Source organism: Macaca nemestrina, chromosome 20 (genome assembly GCF_043159975.1).
Source record: "Macaca nemestrina isolate mMacNem1 chromosome 20, mMacNem.hap1, whole genome shotgun sequence".
In the NCBI taxonomy this organism is placed as follows: Eukaryota; Metazoa; Chordata; class Mammalia; order Primates; family Cercopithecidae; genus Macaca; species Macaca nemestrina.
Genome location: NC_092144.1, coordinates 21,474,124 through 21,494,995, shown reverse-complemented (window position 1 = coordinate 21,494,995; position 20,872 = coordinate 21,474,124). Strand labels below are relative to the sequence as shown.

The window sequence follows — 20,872 nt, the reverse complement described above, 5'->3', positions numbered from 1 at the left end:
TTCTGGATGATAAAGTATAAAATTAAGGGCATAAACACAAATGTGCACACTTTTCAGTGCTCTATTTGCATCATACAGAATCAGTTATGTATATTTTTCAGGTGGAAAAGATATGTTGAGTTGGAAGTTACCTCTATAATTTGTCATTTTTAGTAGCGATTTTAAATAGTCTGTCTTTAACACCCTAATAGCAAGTATCTCCTAATACAGCTTTTAGAAGTTTTTGTGTAATAAATGCCATCTTGTTTAAATCAGCATTTTCTAAACAGTGTTCTGCATAGAGCTAATGGAGAACACAGATGGAATCTCAACATTAGATGTTCTTCATGTTTACTAAGGACTCCAGCTTTTCCCAATAGGAATCTTGAGTATCCACACCTTCCCATGTTCAGCACCACAAGGGGAACATTTTTAATACTGCAGACCGTAAATTCCTGGTGAGAATTTTGCATGGCGTATAAGAAGCCATGATGTAGAGAATGTAGAGAAAGCTATGGTATATAGGAAATAAAGATTTTTCAGAGACCTTGACTATCATAAAAAATTTAAAACATACCTAAAACAAACATATTAGGGAGAAAAAACAAGTAGAGAGATTAAGGTTTGCAAGTACTGAATGCATGGCATTCCAGGAGGCAGAGTGGACACAGCTCTTTATACAAGACATGTTTAGCTGAAAAAAAAAGTCATTTTTTCCTCTTTCTCCTCCTTCTCTGGAAATTCACTTCAGATGAGATTCTCTGGACAAATTACATCTGGATCTGGAGAATATGCCTTAAAAGTGTCAGCACCACATGTTTACCTGCTACCACCACACCCATAGGCAGAAGGACCAAGAGCTGCAAAAAAAGTCCACCCATTTCTGTTTTTTATATTAAAAAAAAAAAAAAGACTCAGGAATTATGAGATGTTCCATGGAAATAAAAGTAAAAGCTTCTTCTTTCCTGTCCTCAGGTGACCTCCCTTTTACCATCAATTTCTGCTACAGTAAATGAAAATATGAGCCACACTTTCCTGTCACTACCAAACCCAAACAGAACAGGCCCTGTGACCACCTTTTAGTTCAAAGGTGGAACTTAACTCTCATAAATGTATCCTGAACCTCTCATACTCGATTCTGGCCTCACCTAAGAGTCACATGAGGCAGTTAATTTAAGCAACATGAATGCTTCTACTCAGAATTATAAATAGAACCTGTAGTAAAAAAAAAAAAAAAAAAAAAAAAAAAAAAAAAAAAAGCATGAGTAAAGAAATTTCAGCAAATTAGCCATGTCATCCTAACTAGAAACATGGGCTGATAACCATTTAGCCAAGCATTGCCCCTTAAACTTTAATAAGCTTAAAAATCAATTGGTAATTTTGGCCCCACTCTGTGCGATATAATCCTGTAGGTTTGGAAAGCGTCCGTGAGTGAGTATTTTACACAAGTTCCCAGTTAATGCTGGTGTTGCTTTCCCTGGGCTCATCATTAGCAGTAGTTAGAGAAAGCAGGCACAGCAAAGAGTCCCTTACACTCAGCACCCTTGTCACAACACACATACTTCTAGGACAAATGAAGACAACCAATTTCCTTATTCTTTGCTGGTTCTCTAAATTTTACAGAACAAACAGAAGGCCGCAATGTTTGAATAAATTTACATTTGGAAACCAACATGTGCACACGTACTAATGCAATGTTTATTAAGCAGGTACTATGGGCTCAAGAGTATGTTACAGAGCACTGTGTTGGGTATAACATACTGTGTGATTTAATCCTCATAACACCCTGGGAGCTGGTACTGTCTTTAATAATTCCCAGATTTTAGACAGGGGCCTAGCATTTTTATGTCTCCTTCTGATTATCTGTCATTGATTTTTTTTTTAAAGTATAGAATAAAACCTAAACATAGACAGGTAAAAGGGATATAGAAAGAGTTTATATAGTTTAGCAGAATTTGTATTGTGTTTATATTTACTTTTTGTGACTTGTGGAACAACTACTGGATCTGCAGAAATAAGAGAACAAGTTGTACTTGGACTGTCTCTGCTAGCACTGTTTAAAAAAAAAAAATAGGCCAGGCACGGTGGTTTACACCTGTAATCCCTGCACTTTGGGAGGTTGAGGCGGGTGGATCGCATTTTAGCAAGAGGAGAAAAGGGAAAGAGGAGATTCTCATATCTACATGTCTACTCAGTGCACACGTTCCTCTGATTGGGTATCTGCGCTCCATGGTCTGCGAATTAGTTTCAGGAGTGAAGATACAAGAGTCATTGAAAGAGGTAAAACAGTTGATTGCTGCCCTGTCAAATTTGTAGAAATCTGGTCTAGTCTCTCTAGAAGTGACTACAGAAAACTACAGGTACCTAACACGCAGAGACACAATTCTGCCTGCATATTTAAGGGAAAGCAGGCACTTTACAGCAAATTTGTGAGCTGACTGGAAGGCTGAGGGGGGAAAGTCCCCTCTATGGTAAATTCTGGTTGGCACCTTATATGTTTTTATCATGTCTGATAATTCTAGACATTGTTTGGAAAATATAATTAAAAGAAAAATTTTCTCCATCCTCAGAGAAACACCACAATGACAGAACAGTAAGAATTGTGTTTTTTTTTTTATGCTAAGTTCAAATGTATTTTTTTGATAATACAAAAAAGTAATCCTTGAAAAATCAGAATACATAACAGAAAAGAGCACAATAGCTTAAGTATTAAACATCTGTATGAAATAACTGTTGCAAAGATTGACAAAAATGCACACTTAGAACATGCGGTTATTTAAAAACAAACAAACAAAACACCACACGATTCTGTAGAATCAATGTTATGTCACCACCAGGAGAGCACCAAGGAAGGCACCACTGGAAAGACAACATACTTGGAAAGTCTCTATAAATAAAGTAAACGCTAATCTGGTCGAAAAATCGGTGTCTTTGGTAAAAATTCTATGAGGATGACATATTCCATCATGTTATTCGTTTCACATTTCCTTTTGCTCAGTCTCCAATGCAGGCACAGCTTGTGGTATAACCTATTGTTTTCCCATTCTAATAACTTCTCAATCGATCTTCGTGTCCTTTTACTGAGGCAAATAACTGGCCACATACTGCAACCTAACGTGCAGCAGCAACAAAGGCAGCCACAAAGTAGCCAACGTACATTAACGGGAAGGTTCTTCTTAAGACAACTGTTAACTCTGTTGATGCTGGCTTTAAATTCTTCAGGAGCTACTTTTCCAGTTAACGAAGAAGGGAATTCTGATTCAAATTTGTTGCTCAGTCCAAATACCGTGACGTGACCGGAGCCGCGGACGACCACCGGGTCCGGCGAGTACTTGAGCAGCTGCTCCTCCAGGGCCCACTCCTCGTCCTCCTCTTCCTCATAGATTTCGTCAAAATCCGCCACCCTGAGCCTCGGAGCGCCCCTGCCCAAAGGGGCCTGACTCCCGGGGTTGGCGCCGGGGTACCCGCGGGCGAGGCAGCGGAGGCTGAGGGGAGTCGCCGCTGCCACAGGTTCCGAGGCCGCGGAGTTCGCTGTCGGCTGTCTCGGCTCCGGCTACAGAGGAGATGGGGTCGGGACCGTAGCCACCACTATCATCAGCAATAACAACAACACAATGTCAACATCCGCCCAGAGGCGGACACCTCCACAAGCACAGAGGCCGCTGCCTCGGCAGCAGCAGTAGCAACTCAGGCAACCACAGCAACAGCCTGAGCCACTGGCAGCGGGAGCAGCCGGCTACGGTATCGCGAGACTTCCCGGGCCTACGGGTGGGCGGGAGCGTGCGCAGGCGCGTGAGCGCGCGGACTCAAGAATTGTGTTTTATTACCTAATTAATTGAGAATGCGTCGTGCATCACAGTCTATCTGCTTAACAGATTGCAAAGAAAGAAAGATGATCACCATAATTAGTCCACGAGTAGAAGAATATACGGCACCATGTCATACATAGTTCATCCTGAATTCACCTGGTAACTGGAGAGGCTATTCATGTATGCTAATAGGTTATATTCAGTGATAAAATAAACTTTTCACATCTTCACAATGTAAGGTAGTTTTGCAACTTGAAGCCAGGTGCCTGCCAAAAGCAGGCTCACTCTGCTACACAAATGGTTGATTAGGGTGCTGTCTTTTTGGTTATTTACATTTTAAAGCAATGGCTCTCTACTCCCTGAGCCCTGGGTTATAGCAATCCTGCTTGCCGTCTCCTCCTGATGGCTAGTGCCCTTTCTTGAACCCTACCATCTGCTACTGAGGTACAGCCCACAGCACAGGGCTCACAGCTGGAAACTCACGTCTTACATGAACCCCAGTTGCCACAGCAGCACTTGAGTGCCACATCAGAGAATGAAGCCTGAGCAGCAGAAGGAGAGCTTGCAGACCTCCTGGTTAGAACTGCACCTTCATGATAATGGAAATGAAAGCAGTGTTTCAGCCTCAGTTTCTGTTTGTATAATGGTGACATGAAAAAAATACTGCTGGATTTCCAGCATGAGTCACATAGAGATAGGTCTAAGAGTTCTCCCTGTGACAGCCCAGCTCATTCACAGGCACCATGGGATACTAATAGGACCCCTGAAACAGCCACTCAAAGCACTGGAGAGAAAAGCAGCTCTCAGTCTGAGAAAGATTATATTGAGAAAAGAAAGCTAAAGGCGTCTTCAGAACACTTCTATTAGATATAAACTTGATCCAATCAGCCAGAAAATATTCTCCTTAAAGGAATTTCTCTCTAAAACCCCAAAGCACCGCCTGGCATGGTGGCTTATGCCTGTAATCCCAGCACTTTGGGAGGCTGAGGCAGGCAGATCACTTGTGGCCAGGAGTTCAAGACCAATCTGGCTAACATGGTGAAACCCCATCTCTACTAAAAATCCAAAATCAGCTGGAGTTGGTGGCTTGTGCCTGTGATCCCAGCCACTCAGGAGGCTGAGGCAGGAGAATCACCTGAGCTTGGGAGGCAGAGGTTGCAGTGAGCCAAGATCACGCCACTGCACTCCAGCATGGGTGACAGAGCTAGACTCTGTCTGAAAATAAATAAATAAATAAAATAAATAAATAAATAAAAAGAGATATTTTTCAGAGACCCTTGACTATCAGTAAAATTTTTAAAAATAGTTAAAACAAACTCATTACGGAGGAAAAACACAAGAAGAGAAGTAAAGGTTTGCAAGTACTAAACGCATGGAATTCCAGGAGGCAGAGTGAACATAGCTCTTGACCTGAGACGTGTTTAGCTGAAAAACAAAGGCATATTTTTTTCCGTATCTCCTGCTTCTCTGGGATTCCTTTTCAGTTGAGATTCTCTGGACAAATTACACCTGTATCTTGAGAATATGCCTTTAAAGGTGTCAGTACCAACTGTTTACCTGCTACCTCCACACCCACAGGCAGAAGTACCAAGACCCACTGAAAAAGTCCACCCACTTCTGTCCTTCATAACATGAAAAAATCAGGAACAATTAATTGCTCCATGATGATAGAAATATATGTTTCTCCTTTCCTGTCTTCGGTGCCCTTCCCTGTCACAGATACCAACAATCTTTGCTACAGTAATAAAAATATGGGCCACACTGCCCAGTCCACACCAAACCCAAACAGAACAGGCCCTATGATCACCCTGTAGAAAACAGCTGAAACTGAACTCTCATGAGTGTATCTTCAACCCCTCATACTTGATTCTGGTCTCACCTTAGAGTCACATGAGGCACTTAATTAAAACAACATGGATGCGTCCAACAATAAAAAGAACCCATGGAAAGGGCATGAGCAAAGATATTTCTGTGAATTGGCAATGTAATTTGAGTATCCACACCTAAGTAATCCACATTACTCACAATGGCAAAAACTGTAGTAACTTTTGCACCAAATGAATAGAACCCTGGGTTTATAACCACTTAGCTAAGCATTGCCTCTCAAGCTTTAATGACCTTATAAACCACTCGGTAATTTTAGTCCCTCTCTATGTAATGTGATTCTGCAGGTTTTCAAAGGGTCCATGAATGTGTGTTTTAAATAAGTCCCCTGTCAATGCTGATGATGCTCCCCATAGGCTCATTACTAGCATTAGTTAGAGAAACAGGCACAGCACAGAGTCCCTTACACTTGGCATTCTTGTCACAACACAAATACTTCTGGCACAAATGAAGACAACCAATCTCCATCCTAAAGTATCAAATTCTTTGCTGGCTCTTTAAAGTTTACAGAGGCAACAAAAGGTAGCAGTGCCTGAATAAGCCTGCATTTGGAAAACAACATGTACACATGGACTAATGCAATGTTTACTAAGCAGGTAATATGTGCTAAAGAGTATGTTGCAGAGCACTGCGCTAGAAATAACACATTATGTGATTTAATCCTCATAACACACTGGGAGTTGGTACTAAGTATTTAACAATTCCCAGCATTAGGTGAAGGGCCCAGCATATGTATTTCACCTTCTGTTTCTGTTCTTGGTTTTTTTTAAAAAAACGTATAGAATAAATGCTAAATGTAGACAGATGACCGGAATACAGAAAAGTTGAATGCAGTTTAGAAAAAATTATATTGTGTTTATATTTACTTTTTTGTGACTTGTGGAGCAACTACTGAATCTGCAGGAATAGAAAACAAGTTGCTAAATGGAATGTCTCTGCAAGCACTGATTTAATAGAAAATTTAAAAATGAAGACCTTAAAATATTACTTTATTTTTTCCCATTTATCTCCTTTGGGGTGCAGAAAATTGTGAGCACCAGTTTTAGAAAGGCAGCAGGATTCACCAGCCAAAACTCTCATCTCTTCTGTGAGGCAAGACTCCAGAGTGGGGCCAGATCTAAATAAGACCCCCAAATAGAATGAATCTGAACAGAACTGGGGCAGGGAGTGGACCTTACGTAGAATTCTGTTCTCTGTGCCACTGGGATATTTCCAGTTCTGTTTTCCTAAGCTTCCCTAAGAGAAACTTATATCTCAGAGTTTGTATAATTTTTTTTAGCCACTGCCCTAATAAGCAATTTAAATAAATGTTTTAAGGCTTTCTAGGGTAATTATTAGAATATAAACATATATTATTAGCAGGAAATAGAAATTCATGTAATAATAACAACTCTTCTGTTCATAAATATCCCCTTAGTTGATGACATAAGAAGTCACTACAATATGAAGAAAGTGGCCCAAATAAAGCCCAAGGTTTTTTGCACACATCTGTTCATTGTATCAACCACATGATGCTTAATTCAACCCTTTATTCAGGTGCTAGCCTAGACTAAAAGTTCCTGGATGGTAGGAACCATGACTGCTTCATCTGTTTTTCTAATGGTCATATAAAATAAAAGCAATTAGTTTATACGTTTGAGTCTTCAGGCGTCCTGGTTGTTTGTCACCCAAGTACCAGAAAACTGGAGAAAGTATCATCTGGGTACCCACCAAAGTCATCTCCTGTGTAAGGGGAGGAGCAAATACAGGATGACTCAATTTTTTACTGAGACAGAAGCAGAATTGACCACTTTTGTTACCCTGGCACAATTCTGCTCTGGACATCCTCAAATGCCTCAAAGATGCCCAGCTGATAGTGAGAGTTCCCAGTGACCCTGGGCTGATGGCCCAGTGATAAGCCAGGCAGGAGAGAATCAAGCTAATTCTTTTTATTTTTTTCCTTTGAGACGGAGTCTCACTCTGTCTCCCAGGCTAGAGTGCAGTGACACAATCTCAACTCACTGCAACCTCTGACTCCCAGGTTCAAGCGATTCTCCTGCCACAGCCTCCTGAGTAGCTGGGATTAGACACCCGCCACAGCGCCCGGTTAACTTTTGTATTTTAATTAGAGACAGGGTTTCACCATGTTGGCCAGGCTGGTCTTGAACTCCTAAGGTGATCCGACCACCTCAGTCTCCCAAAGTCCTGGGATTATAGCCATGAGCCACTGTGCCCGGCCATTGCCAAACTTTAAAAAGAAAAAAGAAGTGTTCAAGACCATTTAAGTCCTTCCCCAAACTAGCACACTGTCAGTTCACAGGTTTCTACTGCCCTGATTAAATAAGGTCAGCCGGATTTAGGCTTTGTAAAACAGATTCTGTATCTCAATGGAAACAGCTGTAAAATCACCTGGCAATGGGCGTGGATATAGGAGGGATGAAAAATTGCTACAATTTTTGCAATGAATATTATTCTGCCTTTTTTGCATATGTGGTTTATACAACTCTTTTACACCAAGAAACTTTTCCAAAGATCGACAGCTACCAAGTGGCTGGGCTGAAACTCAAGATAAACTGAATTTGTTGATTTATGCTGCTCCATAGATCAAACTATTGGCTTCTGCAGACCCATGAAATGCTGGAGAATGATACTTTTACAACAGAAGCCGGATTTTGTGTGTGTGGTGTGTGTGTGTGTGCGCCCATGTAGTACTGTTTATTATGGGAATAATCCTGTCAAGAAATTGCAGAAGCACAGGGTGTCTCACACCTATAATCCTAGCACTTTGGGAGGCTGAGTTGAAAGAATCACTTGAGTTCAGGAGTTCAAGCACAGCCTGGGCAACATAGTAAGAACCTGTGTCTATGAAAACAGTTTTCAGACGGGGCGCGGTGGCTCACGCCTGTAATCCCAGCACTTTGGGAGGCCGAGGCAGGCAGATCACGAGGTCAGGAGATCGAGACCATTTTGGCTAACACGGTGAAACCCTGTCTCTACTAAAAACACAAAAAATTAGCCAGGCATGGTGGTGGGCGCCTGTAGTCCCAGCTACTAGGGGGCTGAGGCAGGAGAATGGCATGAACCCAGAAGGCAGAGCTTGCAGTGAGCCAAGATAGCGCCCCTGCACTCCCACCTGGGCAACAGAGGAAGACTCCATCTTAAAAAAAAAAAAAAAAAGAAGAAGAAGAAGAAAAAGAAGACAATTTTCAAAAATTAGCCAGGTATGATGTTGCATGCCTGTAGTCCCAGCTACTCAGGTGGGTGAAGCAGGAGAATTGCTTGAGCCAAGAAGATTCAGGCTGCAATGAGCAATATAATTGGTTACACCACCTCACTCCAGCCAAGATAAAAGAGTGAGACACTATCTCAAAGAAAAATGGCAGGAGCATTTTGAACAGACATAGAATAATCTGAAAAGCTGAGGGATGAGCTTAGAAAGTCAAAGCCCAAGAACATTATTTATTTTTATCAATTTGAAAACTTGTAAAAGAAAAAAAAAATTAGAGAAATTAAACAGGATTAAATTGCGCAAAAAAATATTTGCAAATAAGATAGCCTGTGGATCCAGATTAGGCTCAGAGATACTCCAGCATAGCCACATGGTGGAAAAAGCAAAGTGACACACAGAAAATGGAAGAAAGGTACAGAAACAGTTGGATTGATTACAGCTTAGAATTTGCCTTATTTGAATATAATTTAAACATTTGACATCCTTATATTTGCCAGAACACTGCAGCTGGTACAAGAACGGGTACAGCCTATTTATATATCAAGTTAGGTTTCAGTTTAGTACGTAAAAAAAAAAAAAAAATCTATTCAAAAAATTAAACGTGAAAGCAGGCAGCATTAGAATATAATTAACAATTTATCACTTTTGGTCTTCTCAATTTTGAGAGATACATCAAAACTTTAAATATTGAGGCCTGGCGCAGTGGCTCATGCCTGTAATCCCAGCACTTGGGAGGCTGAAGCAGACAAATCACCTGAGGTCGGAGTTCGAGACCAGCCTGACCAACATGGAGAAACCTTTTGTCTACTAAAAATACAAATTAGCTGGGCGTGGTGGCGCATTCCTGTAATCTCAGCTACTCGGGAGACTGAGGCAGGAGAATTGCTTGAACCCAGGAGGCAGAAGTTGCGGTGAGCCAGGATCACACCATCGCACTCCAGCCTGGGCAACAAGAGCAAAACTATGTATCAAAAAAAAAAAACCAAAACACTTTAGATATTAATATCACTCCATCACCACCAAAAGTGTACTTATTGGCCGGGCATGGTGGCTCATGTGTGTAATCCCAGTACTTTGGGAGGCCGAGGCAGGCAGATCACCTGAGGTCAGAGTTCAAGACCAGGCTGGCCCGTATGGTGAAACCCCATCTCTACAAAAATACAAAAATTAACCGAGCATGATGGCAGGTGCCTGTAATTCCAGCTACTTGGGAGGCTGAGGCGGGAGAATCGCTTGAACCCGGGAGGTGGAGGTTATAATGAGCCGAGATCGTGCCACTGTACTCTAACCTGGGCCACAAAGCAAGACTGTCTCAAAAAATAAAAATAAAAATTTACTTATTTAGTGTCAAATCCTACTGTAAAAAAGCGGAACTGTGGGGTTAAGTGGAAATGTGGTTTCAGGTTATTTTATTTTATTTATATTTATATTTTTTGAGATGAAGTTTCGCTCTGTCACCCAGGCTGGAGTGCAATGGTGTGATCTCGGCTCACTGCAACCTCCGCCTCCCAGCTTCAAGCAATTCTCCTGCCTGGGCCTCCCAAGTAGCTGTAATTACAAGCGCCTGCCACCACCTACGGCTAATTTTTGTATTTTTGGTAGAGACAGAGTTTCACCACGTTGGCCAGAATAATCTCGAACTCCTGACCTCAGGTGATCCACCTGCCTCAGCCTCCCAAAGTACTGGGATTATAGGCATGAGCCACCAAGCCCAGCCGATTATTCATTTTTTAAAAGGTTAGAGGGGGCTTCCTTGTGTTGAAATCTGCTGTTTCCAGAAGAAAAATATAAACCTGGTCTGTTTTAGGATCTACCTATTTTCTTAAATTTTCAGTTTGATTATGTCACATTTAGCACAAGTGACTCATTTTGGTTCAGTTTGGTTTGCTCTGTTTGGAACTAGTACACAAGCTCAGTTTAGAATGATGGACTCCAATAACTTTTTGCTTTGAGACAGAGTCTCGCTCTGTCACCAGGCTGGAGTGCAGTGGCATGATCTTGGCTCATTGAAACCTCCGCCTCCTGGGTTCAAGCCATTCTCCTGCCTCAGCCTCCCAAGTAGCTGGGATTACAGGCACGTGCCACCACACCCAGCTAATTTTTGTATTTTTGGTAGAGACAGAGTTTCACCCCATTGGCCAGGATGGTCTTGACCTCCTGACCTTGTGATCTGCCCGCCTCAGCCCACAAAGTACTGGGATTACAGTTGTGAGCCACCATGCCCAGCCAACTTTGTTTTTAAAACTCTCCCTTTTTGGTAAAGTTCTTACGTAGGTCAGAGTGTGACCAAAACTCAGGGCCTTAGTGCCATTCTCAATTTCCATTATTTAGGATTTTTGTCCTTATAATGTTATTCACAGGTTATGGTGTCTTCATAGTCACATATGTCTTTGAGTTTCTGTCATTCTAGTTAAAGAGAGACCATAGAGATGACTGCATGTGAACCTTTATAACTTTTGAGAGAATACGGTGCAGTAGGGAGACTACTATTTTGATTATCAGGAGGATAATACCAAGAGTTGAAACCGGCTGGGCATGGTGACTCATGCTTGTAATCCTAGCATTGTGGGAGGCCAAGGCGGGCAGATTACCTAAGGTCAGGAGTTGAAGCTCACCCTGGCCAACATGGTGAAACCCTGTCTCTACTAAAAATACTAAAAATTAGCCAGGTGCCGTGGTGCACACCTGTAATCCCAGCCACTCAGGAGGCTGAGGCAGGATAATCGCTTGAACCCAGGAGGTGGAGGTTGCGGTGAGTCAAGATCATGCCACTGCAATCCAGCCTGGGCTACAGAGCGTTCAGAAAAAAAAAAAATAATAATAATAATAATTGAAACCATGATTCTTAGTCAAAGTCCCCATGAACAACCAACTAAAACTCAATTGATTAAATAATTAGCTAGATAAATGATCTCATTTCAACCAAGCAGCCTGTTCATTACTCCCCTACAATTGCATCTTTGTAATACCCAATGTATTCTACCATATGCAACTACAAGTATTAGCAACTACACAGGTAGTTCTCTGTTTATCCAGTAAGTAATCAAAAGAAATTATCTTATTAAGCACAACTTTAGTAACAACATTTAATGCCTGTTGTGTAACCGTAGCCTTTACATTAGAATCTGCTATAGAGCCCTATTTTGGGGGATACATTTCTGACCATTGCTTCATTTATGCTAAGCCTTGGAAAAAATGATCTAACAAATGATGCCCATTCAGAAGAGTAATGGCCTGCTGGCAATGCTCTTTAACCCATTCTGAAGAAGTTATTTTTAACTTATGAAGTAAGTTTAAAGCAGTGGATCAACATTCTGTTTCTGATATCACGAGGCAACAAATGTTTCATTAAAACTTCTCACCCACATTAGCCCTTCATCTTTTACCTATCAAGGCAAAAGTTTTGTTATACATAATGTTAGCAAAATTCTCTACCAATGGGCCAGGCACTGTGGGTCACGCCTGTAATCCCAGCACTTTGGGAGGCCAAGGTGGGCAGATCACAAGGTCAGGAGTTCGAGACCAGCCTGGTCAATATGGTGAAACCCTGTTTTTACTAAAAATACAAAAATTAACCCGGCATGGTAGCAGGCGCCTGTAGTCCCAGCTACTCTGGAGGCTGAGGCGAGAGAATCGGTTGAATCTGGGAGGCAGAGGTTGCAGTGAACCGAGATCCCACCACTGTACTCCAGCCTGGATGGCAAAACAAGACTCTGTCTCAAAAAAAAAAAAAAAAAAAAAAAAAAAAAAAAAACTCTACCTATGAGTATATGCCATGAGTGCATACAAGAGATTCCTTTTTTATTTCTGTTGTTTGTAGAGCCATTAGAAAACTGTGAATAAATTCTGCCATGATAGCAGAGATGTCTTAATTTTTTCTTTCTTTCTTTTTTTTCTTTTGAGACAGAGTCTCGCTCCATAGCCCAGGCTGGAGTGCAGTGGTACAATCTCAGCTCACTGCAACCTCTGCCACCCAGGTCCCAATGCAAGCAATTCTCCTGCCTCAGCCTCCCGAGTAGCTGGGATTACAGGCACATGCCACAATGCCCAGCTAATTTTTATATTTTTTATTTTATTTTTATTTTTTTTGAGATGGACTCTTGCTCTGTTGTGCAGGCTGGAGTAGAGTGGTGCGATCTTGGCTCACTACAACCTCCACCTCCTGGGTTCAAGAGATTCTCCTGCCTCAGCCTCCTGAGTAGCTGGGATTACAGGCGTACACCACTACACCCGACTAATTGCTAATTTTTGTATTTTCAGTAGAGACGGGGTTTCACCATGTTGGCCAGGCTGGTCTTGAACTCCTGACCTCATAATCCACCCACCTCGGCCTCCCAAAGTGCTGGTATTACAGGGTGAGCCACCGTGCCCGGCCTTGATTTTTGATCTTATAAAGAAAGCTGTCTAGATCAAGATTACTATCTTCTTTTGAGGAGAAACGTTCCTGCTTAGCTTTACTTAAGATCTCCTATGGGTTTACAATTGAAAGAGTTTGGAGATGCCCTTCTAAGCTGTGAGACTATGAACCCGATGTTCAAGGCCTTGAAGTCTTGCTTCAGGGTAGATGGCAGGCAGACTCAGTCTCTGGATTCTAGATTATAAAGGGTTCTACAATCCTCAGTCAATAGACTATTCAAGACTTTTTTTACTTGGTGAAACTATGCTATATTAGACCTCTGGCCAGGTGCAGTGGCTCATGCCTGTAATCCCAGCACTTTGGGAGGCCGAGTGGGGGTGGACCACCTGAGGTCAGGAGCTTGAGGCCAGCCTGGCCAACGTGATGAAACCCCATCTCTCCTAAAAATACAAAAAATTAGCTGGGCGTTGTGGTAGGCATCTGTAGTCCCAGCTACTTGGGAGGTTGAGGCAGGAGAATTGGTTGAACCCAGGAGGCCAAAGTTGCAGGGAGCCGAGATCATGCCATTGCACTCCAGCCTGGGCAACAAGAGTGAAACTCTGTCTCAAAAAAAAAGGAATATTAGACTTTCATGGAAAACCCAAATGCCCATCAATGATAGACTGGATTAAAAAAATGTGGTCCATATACATCATGGAATACTACACAGCCATGAAAAAGAATGAGATCATGTCCTTTGCAGGGACATAGATGAAGCTGGAAGTTCTCATCCTCAGCAAACTAATACAGGAAGAGAAAACCAAACATCTCATGTTCTCATTCATAAGTGGAAGTTTAGCAATGAGAACACATGGACACAGGAAGGGGAACAACACACACCAAGGCCTGTTGGAGGGTGGGGAGCAAGGGTACAAAACTTAGAAGATGGGTCAATAGGTGCAGCAGACCACCATGGCACACATATAACTATGCAACAAACCTGCACATTCTACACATGTATCCCAGAACTTAAAGTACAATTTAAAAAAATAAATAAACATTAGACTTCAGTAGCAGACAATATATGAGCTTCTATTAGGTGCATAGGCCTTCCAGTGAGTGTGTTATATGGGCCAACTGGTTTTTTTTTTTGTTTTTTTTTTTTGTTTGTTTGTTTGTTTTGAGATGCAGTCTCGCTCTGTCACTCAGGCTGGAATGCAGCAGCATGATCTCAGCTCACTGCAACCTCCACCTCCCACATTCAAGTGATTCTTCTGCCTCAGCCTCCCGAATAGCTGGGACTACAGGTGCATACCAGCACGCCCATCTAAGTTCTGTATTTTCAATATAGACGGGGGTTTCACCATGTTGGCCAGGCTGGCCTTGAACTCCTGACCTCATGATCCACGCACCTCGGCCTCCCAGAGTGCTGGGATTGTGGCATGAGCAACCACACCCGCCAGGCCAACATATTTTTTCCTCTCTCAGTGGATCTGATTGTCATCAATCTGCAATTACAAAAGCAATCCAGTCAATTTAGTTAGCTTTACACAATACTATTGTATCTGTAATTCCTTATTTAACAGTTTTACAACTTTTCTAGTGAAATAAGTATCTTTATCATTGGAGGCTTTTTCAGAAATTTTCCATGAGAAAAATATATTTCCTTATATCCTTTTAGCTACTGTTATAACTCAGCTTTCTTGCATAAGAAAGCTTTTATATTACCAGAAAATATGCATTAAAATGATAATTGAATAAAATTCTTGTATCCATGATTAAATGGCCCATCAGGTAGCAGAAATGTACATGAAGTTTTGATTGTCTTCTCAGGATTAAATGTTTGATGAGAAAACATTGGTCTTAACCTATTTTAGTAATTTATTATAGAATAATCAGCACACACACTTAATTTATATTCAATTTAGATTATTTTATCTCTTCTGTGATGAGTAATGGAATGTAGAGCTGTTAATAATGGAAGCTTTAAGAACTCAGGAATGAACAAGTGGCTGTTGGCTGTCTAGGTTCTTAATGAGTCCACACTTGACATTAAATTTATGTGCTTTTAAATACCAGGTTTGTTTCTCCAATTTAGGAGCATAGCACTGAAAACTGAGGGATTATCATAGGTAGTTTGACTCAGACCACAGAGTTTACTGAAATGGTATATCTAAAAAATTTTAGTATGGCTGTTTTAGCATAATATCTTTTTTTTTTTTTTTTTTTGAGACGGAGTCTTGCTCTGTCGCCCAGGCTGGAGTGCAGTGGTTCAATCTTGGCTCACTGCAAGCTCCGCCTTCCAGGTTCACGCCATTCTCCTGCCTCAGCCTCCCGTGTAGCTGGGACTACAGGCGCCCGCCACCGCACCCGGCTAATTTTTTTGTATTTTTAGTAGAGACGGGGTTTCACCGTGTTAGCCAGGATAGTCTCGATCTCCTGACCTCATGATCCTCCCGTCTCGGCCTCCCAAAGTGCTGGGATTACAGGCGTAGCGTAATATCTTAAAATACTCTGTCACATTAGATTACACAGAGTATTTTCCTAATATTCAAATAATTTTGATTTGCCTAGGTTAGCAGTTTTATAAGAGTTAGTCTCTTCATTAGAATTCCCACAATCCTTATGCAGAATAAACAATATGATCCTAAAATGGCCAGAAACCTGTACTCAATTTGTCTGGGCCCTTTCCAACTTTTCATGAACCTCCTTAGAGACATAATACTCTAGAATTTTGCAAGCTTTTGAGATTTTTAGAAACTACATCAGAATTAAACCATTAACTGTGGAAATAAAATGGTTATAAAGAAATAAAAATTGATTATATCTGTGGCCTACAATAATTTATCAAAATCACCATAATTATGACTACTAGAATATACTCAGATATATAAAATTTTTGAAATTTCATATTATTTTGATATAAATATTAATCACATATTTATTAAAATATAAGTTGAAGGTCAAATACCATTTTTATCTAATTCTTGTTTTGTTTTGTTTTGTTTTGTTTTTTAAAGGAACTCTAGCTCTGTCACCCAGGCTGGAGTGCAGTGGAACAATCTCAGCTCACTGCAACCTGCAGCTACTGAGTTCAAGCGATTCTCCTGCCTCAGCCTCCCGAGTAGCTGGGATTACAGGAATGGGCCACCATGCCCAACTAATTTTGGTATTTTTAGTAGAGACAGGGTTTCACCATTTTTGCCAGGCTGGTCTCGAACTCCTGACCTCCAGTGATCCACCTGCCTCAGCCTCCCAAAGTGCTAGGATTACAGACGTGAGTCACCACACCTGATCCAAAAATTGTTTTTAATTTGACAATGCTTCCCATGTAATTAAACAAATCAAGTAATTCTGTTTATCATTCTTTTAGATGCTGCATTGGCGCTCTGTAGCATCCAAAAGTTAGTGGTCAAAAAGAAGACAATTTTTAAACTGAAATTTGATTTCGGGAAGCTTGGAAATTATGCCAAAAGCTCAAAATAGAGCCTAGCGCAGTGGCTCACGCCTGTAATCCCAGCACTTTGGGAGGCCGAGGTGGGCGGATCACGAAGTCAGGAGATCAAGACCATCCTGGCCAATGTGGTGAAACCCCATCTCTACTAAAAATACAAAAACTAGCTGGGCACGGTGGTGTGTGCCTGTAATCCCAGCTACTCAGGAGGCTGAGGCAGGGGAATCAATTGAACCAGGGAGTCGGAGGTTGCAGTGAGCCAAGATCGCACCATTGGACTCCAGCCTGGGTGACAGAGCGAGACTCTGTCCTAAAAAAAAAAAAAAAAAAAAAAAAAAGTGAGAAAGAAAGAGAGAAAAAAGCTCAAAATAGGCTGGGCCCGGCGGTTCACTCCTGTAATCCCAGCACTTTGGGAGGCCATGGCTGGGTTACTTGAAGTCAGGAGTTCCATACCAGCCTGACCAACATGGTGAAATCCCGTCCCTACTAAAATACAACAAAAAAAAAATTAGCCGGGCGTGGTAGTGGGCGACTGTAATCCCACCTACTCGGGATACTAAGGCAGGAGAATGGCTCAAACTCAGTAGCTGGAGATTGCAGTGAGCCAAGTGGCGCCACTGCACTCCAGCCTGGACGACAGAGCAAGACTTCATCTCAAAAAAAATAAATAAATAAAAACAGTTTTGATATTTGTAGGCTATTTATGATTTTCAACACTTACTAAAAGTACTTTGCCTGAAACAACCTCTTAACTTGAAGTCGAGTGACTATAGACAGGGTCTCACTCTGTCACCCAGGCTGGAGTGTAGTGGCCTGATCTCGGCTCACTGCAACCTCCCCTTCCGGTGTTCAAGTGAGTCTCCAGCCTCAGCCTCTCGAGTAGCTGAGGCTAAGCTAATTTTCGTATTTTAAGTAGAGATGGGGTTTCACCATGTTGGTCAGGCTGATCTCAAACTCCTAACCTCAGGAGATCTGCCCTCCTCGGCCTCCCAAAGTGCTGGGATTACAAGCGTAAACTACCACACCCGTCCTGTCTTTTGATTTTTAAAATTCCAGAGCTGCTTTTCAAGATCCCAAAGTCAGAAGCTGCCATGGGGCAAATCTCTGCAGCAAACTTGGAAATCACACACAGCGAATGCATTCCCCACCCTGAACCAATTGTTTTCATCCCAGCCTGCATGTAAAAATCACCCGGGGGGCTTTTTAAAACCCTCAAATATGCTGGATCCCGTGGCTCATGCCTGTAAACCCGGCACTCAGGAGGAGGAGGTGGGCAGGTAACCTGAGGTCAGGAGTTCAAGACCAGCCTGGCCAACATGGTGAAACCTCGTCTCTACTAAAAATACAAAAATTATCGGAGCGTGGTGGTGGGCATCTATAATTCCAGCTACTTAGGAGGCTGAGGCGGGAGAATCGCTTGAACCTGGGAGGTGGAAGTTGCAGTGAGCCGAGATCTCACCACTGCACTCCATCCTAGGTGACAGAGAGAAACTATATCAAAAAAAAAAAAAAGGAAAATCTGTTATTTTATTTAATTACAATAAAAGGTTAAAAAGTGGCCATTCTCTGTGATTTTGAAAGCAGCATTGTCTAAACAGATGTGTATTTGCATCTATATTTACCTTTGCATATATTTATGACATCTGTCTAGTCATTCTTTATCCATTCATAGAATGTATTTTAAAAGGATGCATTTAAAATAAGTAGAGTGTCTGATAAAAGAAGCATTTGAAATGTATTAAAAAGTTAGTTGATTACATAGTGTCCAGATACTTACATGTTCACTCAGAATATATAAAGTAAGATTATTATATCGTCTTACAGATAATTAAAAAATATTTTAAAAATATGTGGCTAAGGTTATCAGTTGAAAATAAGTGAGAATATATTTATTTGCACAGATAATAAAAATGCTTTTCAAACTGGATACAAAATACAAAATGTATCATGGAAAAAGTCAGATAATGTACATTATTTAAAAGATATACAACTCTGTGCTACAAAAGTTATGCCGCATAGAGAACGTGTTACTAATGCAGGGTGTCCGGGTTCTTGGCAACTTGAACAAAGAATTAGATTAAGTAAAATATACTAGTATAAACAAAATTTGGAGCATAATTCTCTCCACCTGATTTCCCCAAAATTTGAAAACTAGTTGTGAGTATTCCTTTTTTTTTTTTTTTTTTGAGGTGTAGCCTCGCTCTGTCACTAGGCTGGAGTGCAGTGGTGCAATCTTGGCTCACTGCAACCTCCAACTCTCTGGTTCAAGCGATTCTCCTGCCTCAGCCTGCTGAGTAGCTGGGATTACAGATACGTGCCACCATGCCCAGCTAATTTTTGTATTTTTAGTAGAGACAGAGTTTCACCTTGTTGGCCAGGATGGTCTTGATCTCCTGACCTTGTGATCTACCCACCTGGCCTCCCAAAGTGCTGGGATTACAGGCATGAGCCACCGTGCCCGGTCGTGAATATTCTTAGCTTATAACAATATAGTTATTTGCATAAGTGCAATAAAAATCTGTCTTCTTCCTGGGTGCAGTGGCTCACAACTATAATCCCAGCACTTTGAAAGGCTGAGGTGAGTGAATTGCTTGAGCCCAGGAGTTCAAGACCAGTCTGGGCAACATTATGAGACACCCCCTTCCGTCTACCAAAAAATATATAAAAATTTGGCAGGCATGATGGCACTCACCTGTAGTCCCAGCTACTTGGGAGGCTGAGGTGAGAGGATCACCTCAGTGCAGGAGCCAGAGATTGCAGTGAGCTGAGATTGCACCACTGCACTCCAGCCAGGGTGACAGAGCAAGACACTGTCTCAAAAAAAAAAAAAAAAAAAATCTGGTTTTTTTAACCAAGTTATTGCCTGGAATGGCATGCTTTCAGATACAGAGGTATCATAGTTGGCTTATAGAAATCACATAAGCTCTTTGAACAAGCTGGCCTTACACCTCTTCTACACAGTTCCTGTACAGGTTCCTTACCTGTGGTAAGTAAAGAATTCCACTTTCTGACAGGCCCAGGAGCCCAAGTTTTTTATGACCTGGGGGTGTTTTGCTGAAAGATTTACCTTCATCATAGGTTCGAGGATTCATGAGCAAAAGAAACCACAATATTACACTCAAATGCAGTTCAGAGAAAAGTTTAATGATTAATGAAGCAAGAGTATAATGGTAAACTTAGCAAAGACTAAAGTAGGAGAAAAGGAAAATATGTACATATATACACCAAATTTGGGAGGATACCTACATCCAGATCAAGCAATGCTGGGAAGTTCCAGAAATAGCCATCTGGAGTTCCAGTTAGAAGAATCCCTGGGTAGTGCATCTACTCTACAGGTGAGACTTCAAGAGAGTAGTCGGAGGCTCCCAGCTTACATTCTCGGGCCAGTAGCTGACATTGTCAGTAGCATTCAAATGTGCAGCCTTCAAGGTTTAGTCAATAATGCTTAATCTTTTAGTTTGTGTCTCTCAGGATGTTCTGAAACACAGAGAATTGGTCAGATTCCCAAGTTTTGAGAAGTTCTATAGCGTACGCCCTGTCTTATTTGAAGTTTCTCATCCTGAAAGAGAATCTGAATTTTCCAACCCAGCTGAACACTCAGTCCCTGCCCTTGAACACACATTCTGGTTTTCTCACCGAGTCCCTGCTTGCTCCTGCCCACCTGACCATCCCAGGCAGGTGACTGGTGTTTCTGCCCCATGTGTGTTTTGGCTGTGAGGGTCACTGGTGGGCCACCATTGAGAAGGCACTGGAACTGGCCTCATTATCTGGGGTGTCGCACGAAGTTCTTGGTCTCACAGCCAATGAAATCAAGGCGCAGACACTCCAAAGGTGAGGTTAGAGCAGAATTTTAATAAGCAAAGGGAAGAAAGCTCTCTGGCATAGAGAGGACTCCCAGGAAAAAGAGTTGTCGTTTTAAAGTGAAAAGCCCAAGGGATTTTATAAACAAGCTGGTCAGGAGAGGTGCTTCATTTACATAAGGTGGGAAAATCCAGTCAGGACTAGGTGTGTCATTGTGTCCTTTGCATAAGGTGCAAACTTCTGACAGTCCCCACTCCAGCGTTGTTGTTGTTGTTTTTTTTCAGACGGAGTTTTGCTCGTGTTGCCTGGGCTAGAGTGCAATGGCGTGGTCTTGGCTCACTGCTGCCTCCACCTGCTGGTTTAAGCGATTCTCCTGCCTCAGTCTCCTGAGTAGCTGGGAC

General features: G+C 41.8%; 1 pseudogene; it reads right to left on the bottom strand.

Annotated features, from left to right (window-relative positions):
* Positions 1-2,659: 2,659 nt before the first annotated feature.
* LOC105464261 (cysteine-rich hydrophobic domain-containing protein 2 pseudogene) lies at positions 2,660-19,762 on the bottom strand (annotated as a pseudogene).
* Positions 19,763-20,872: the final 1,110 nt, after the last annotated feature.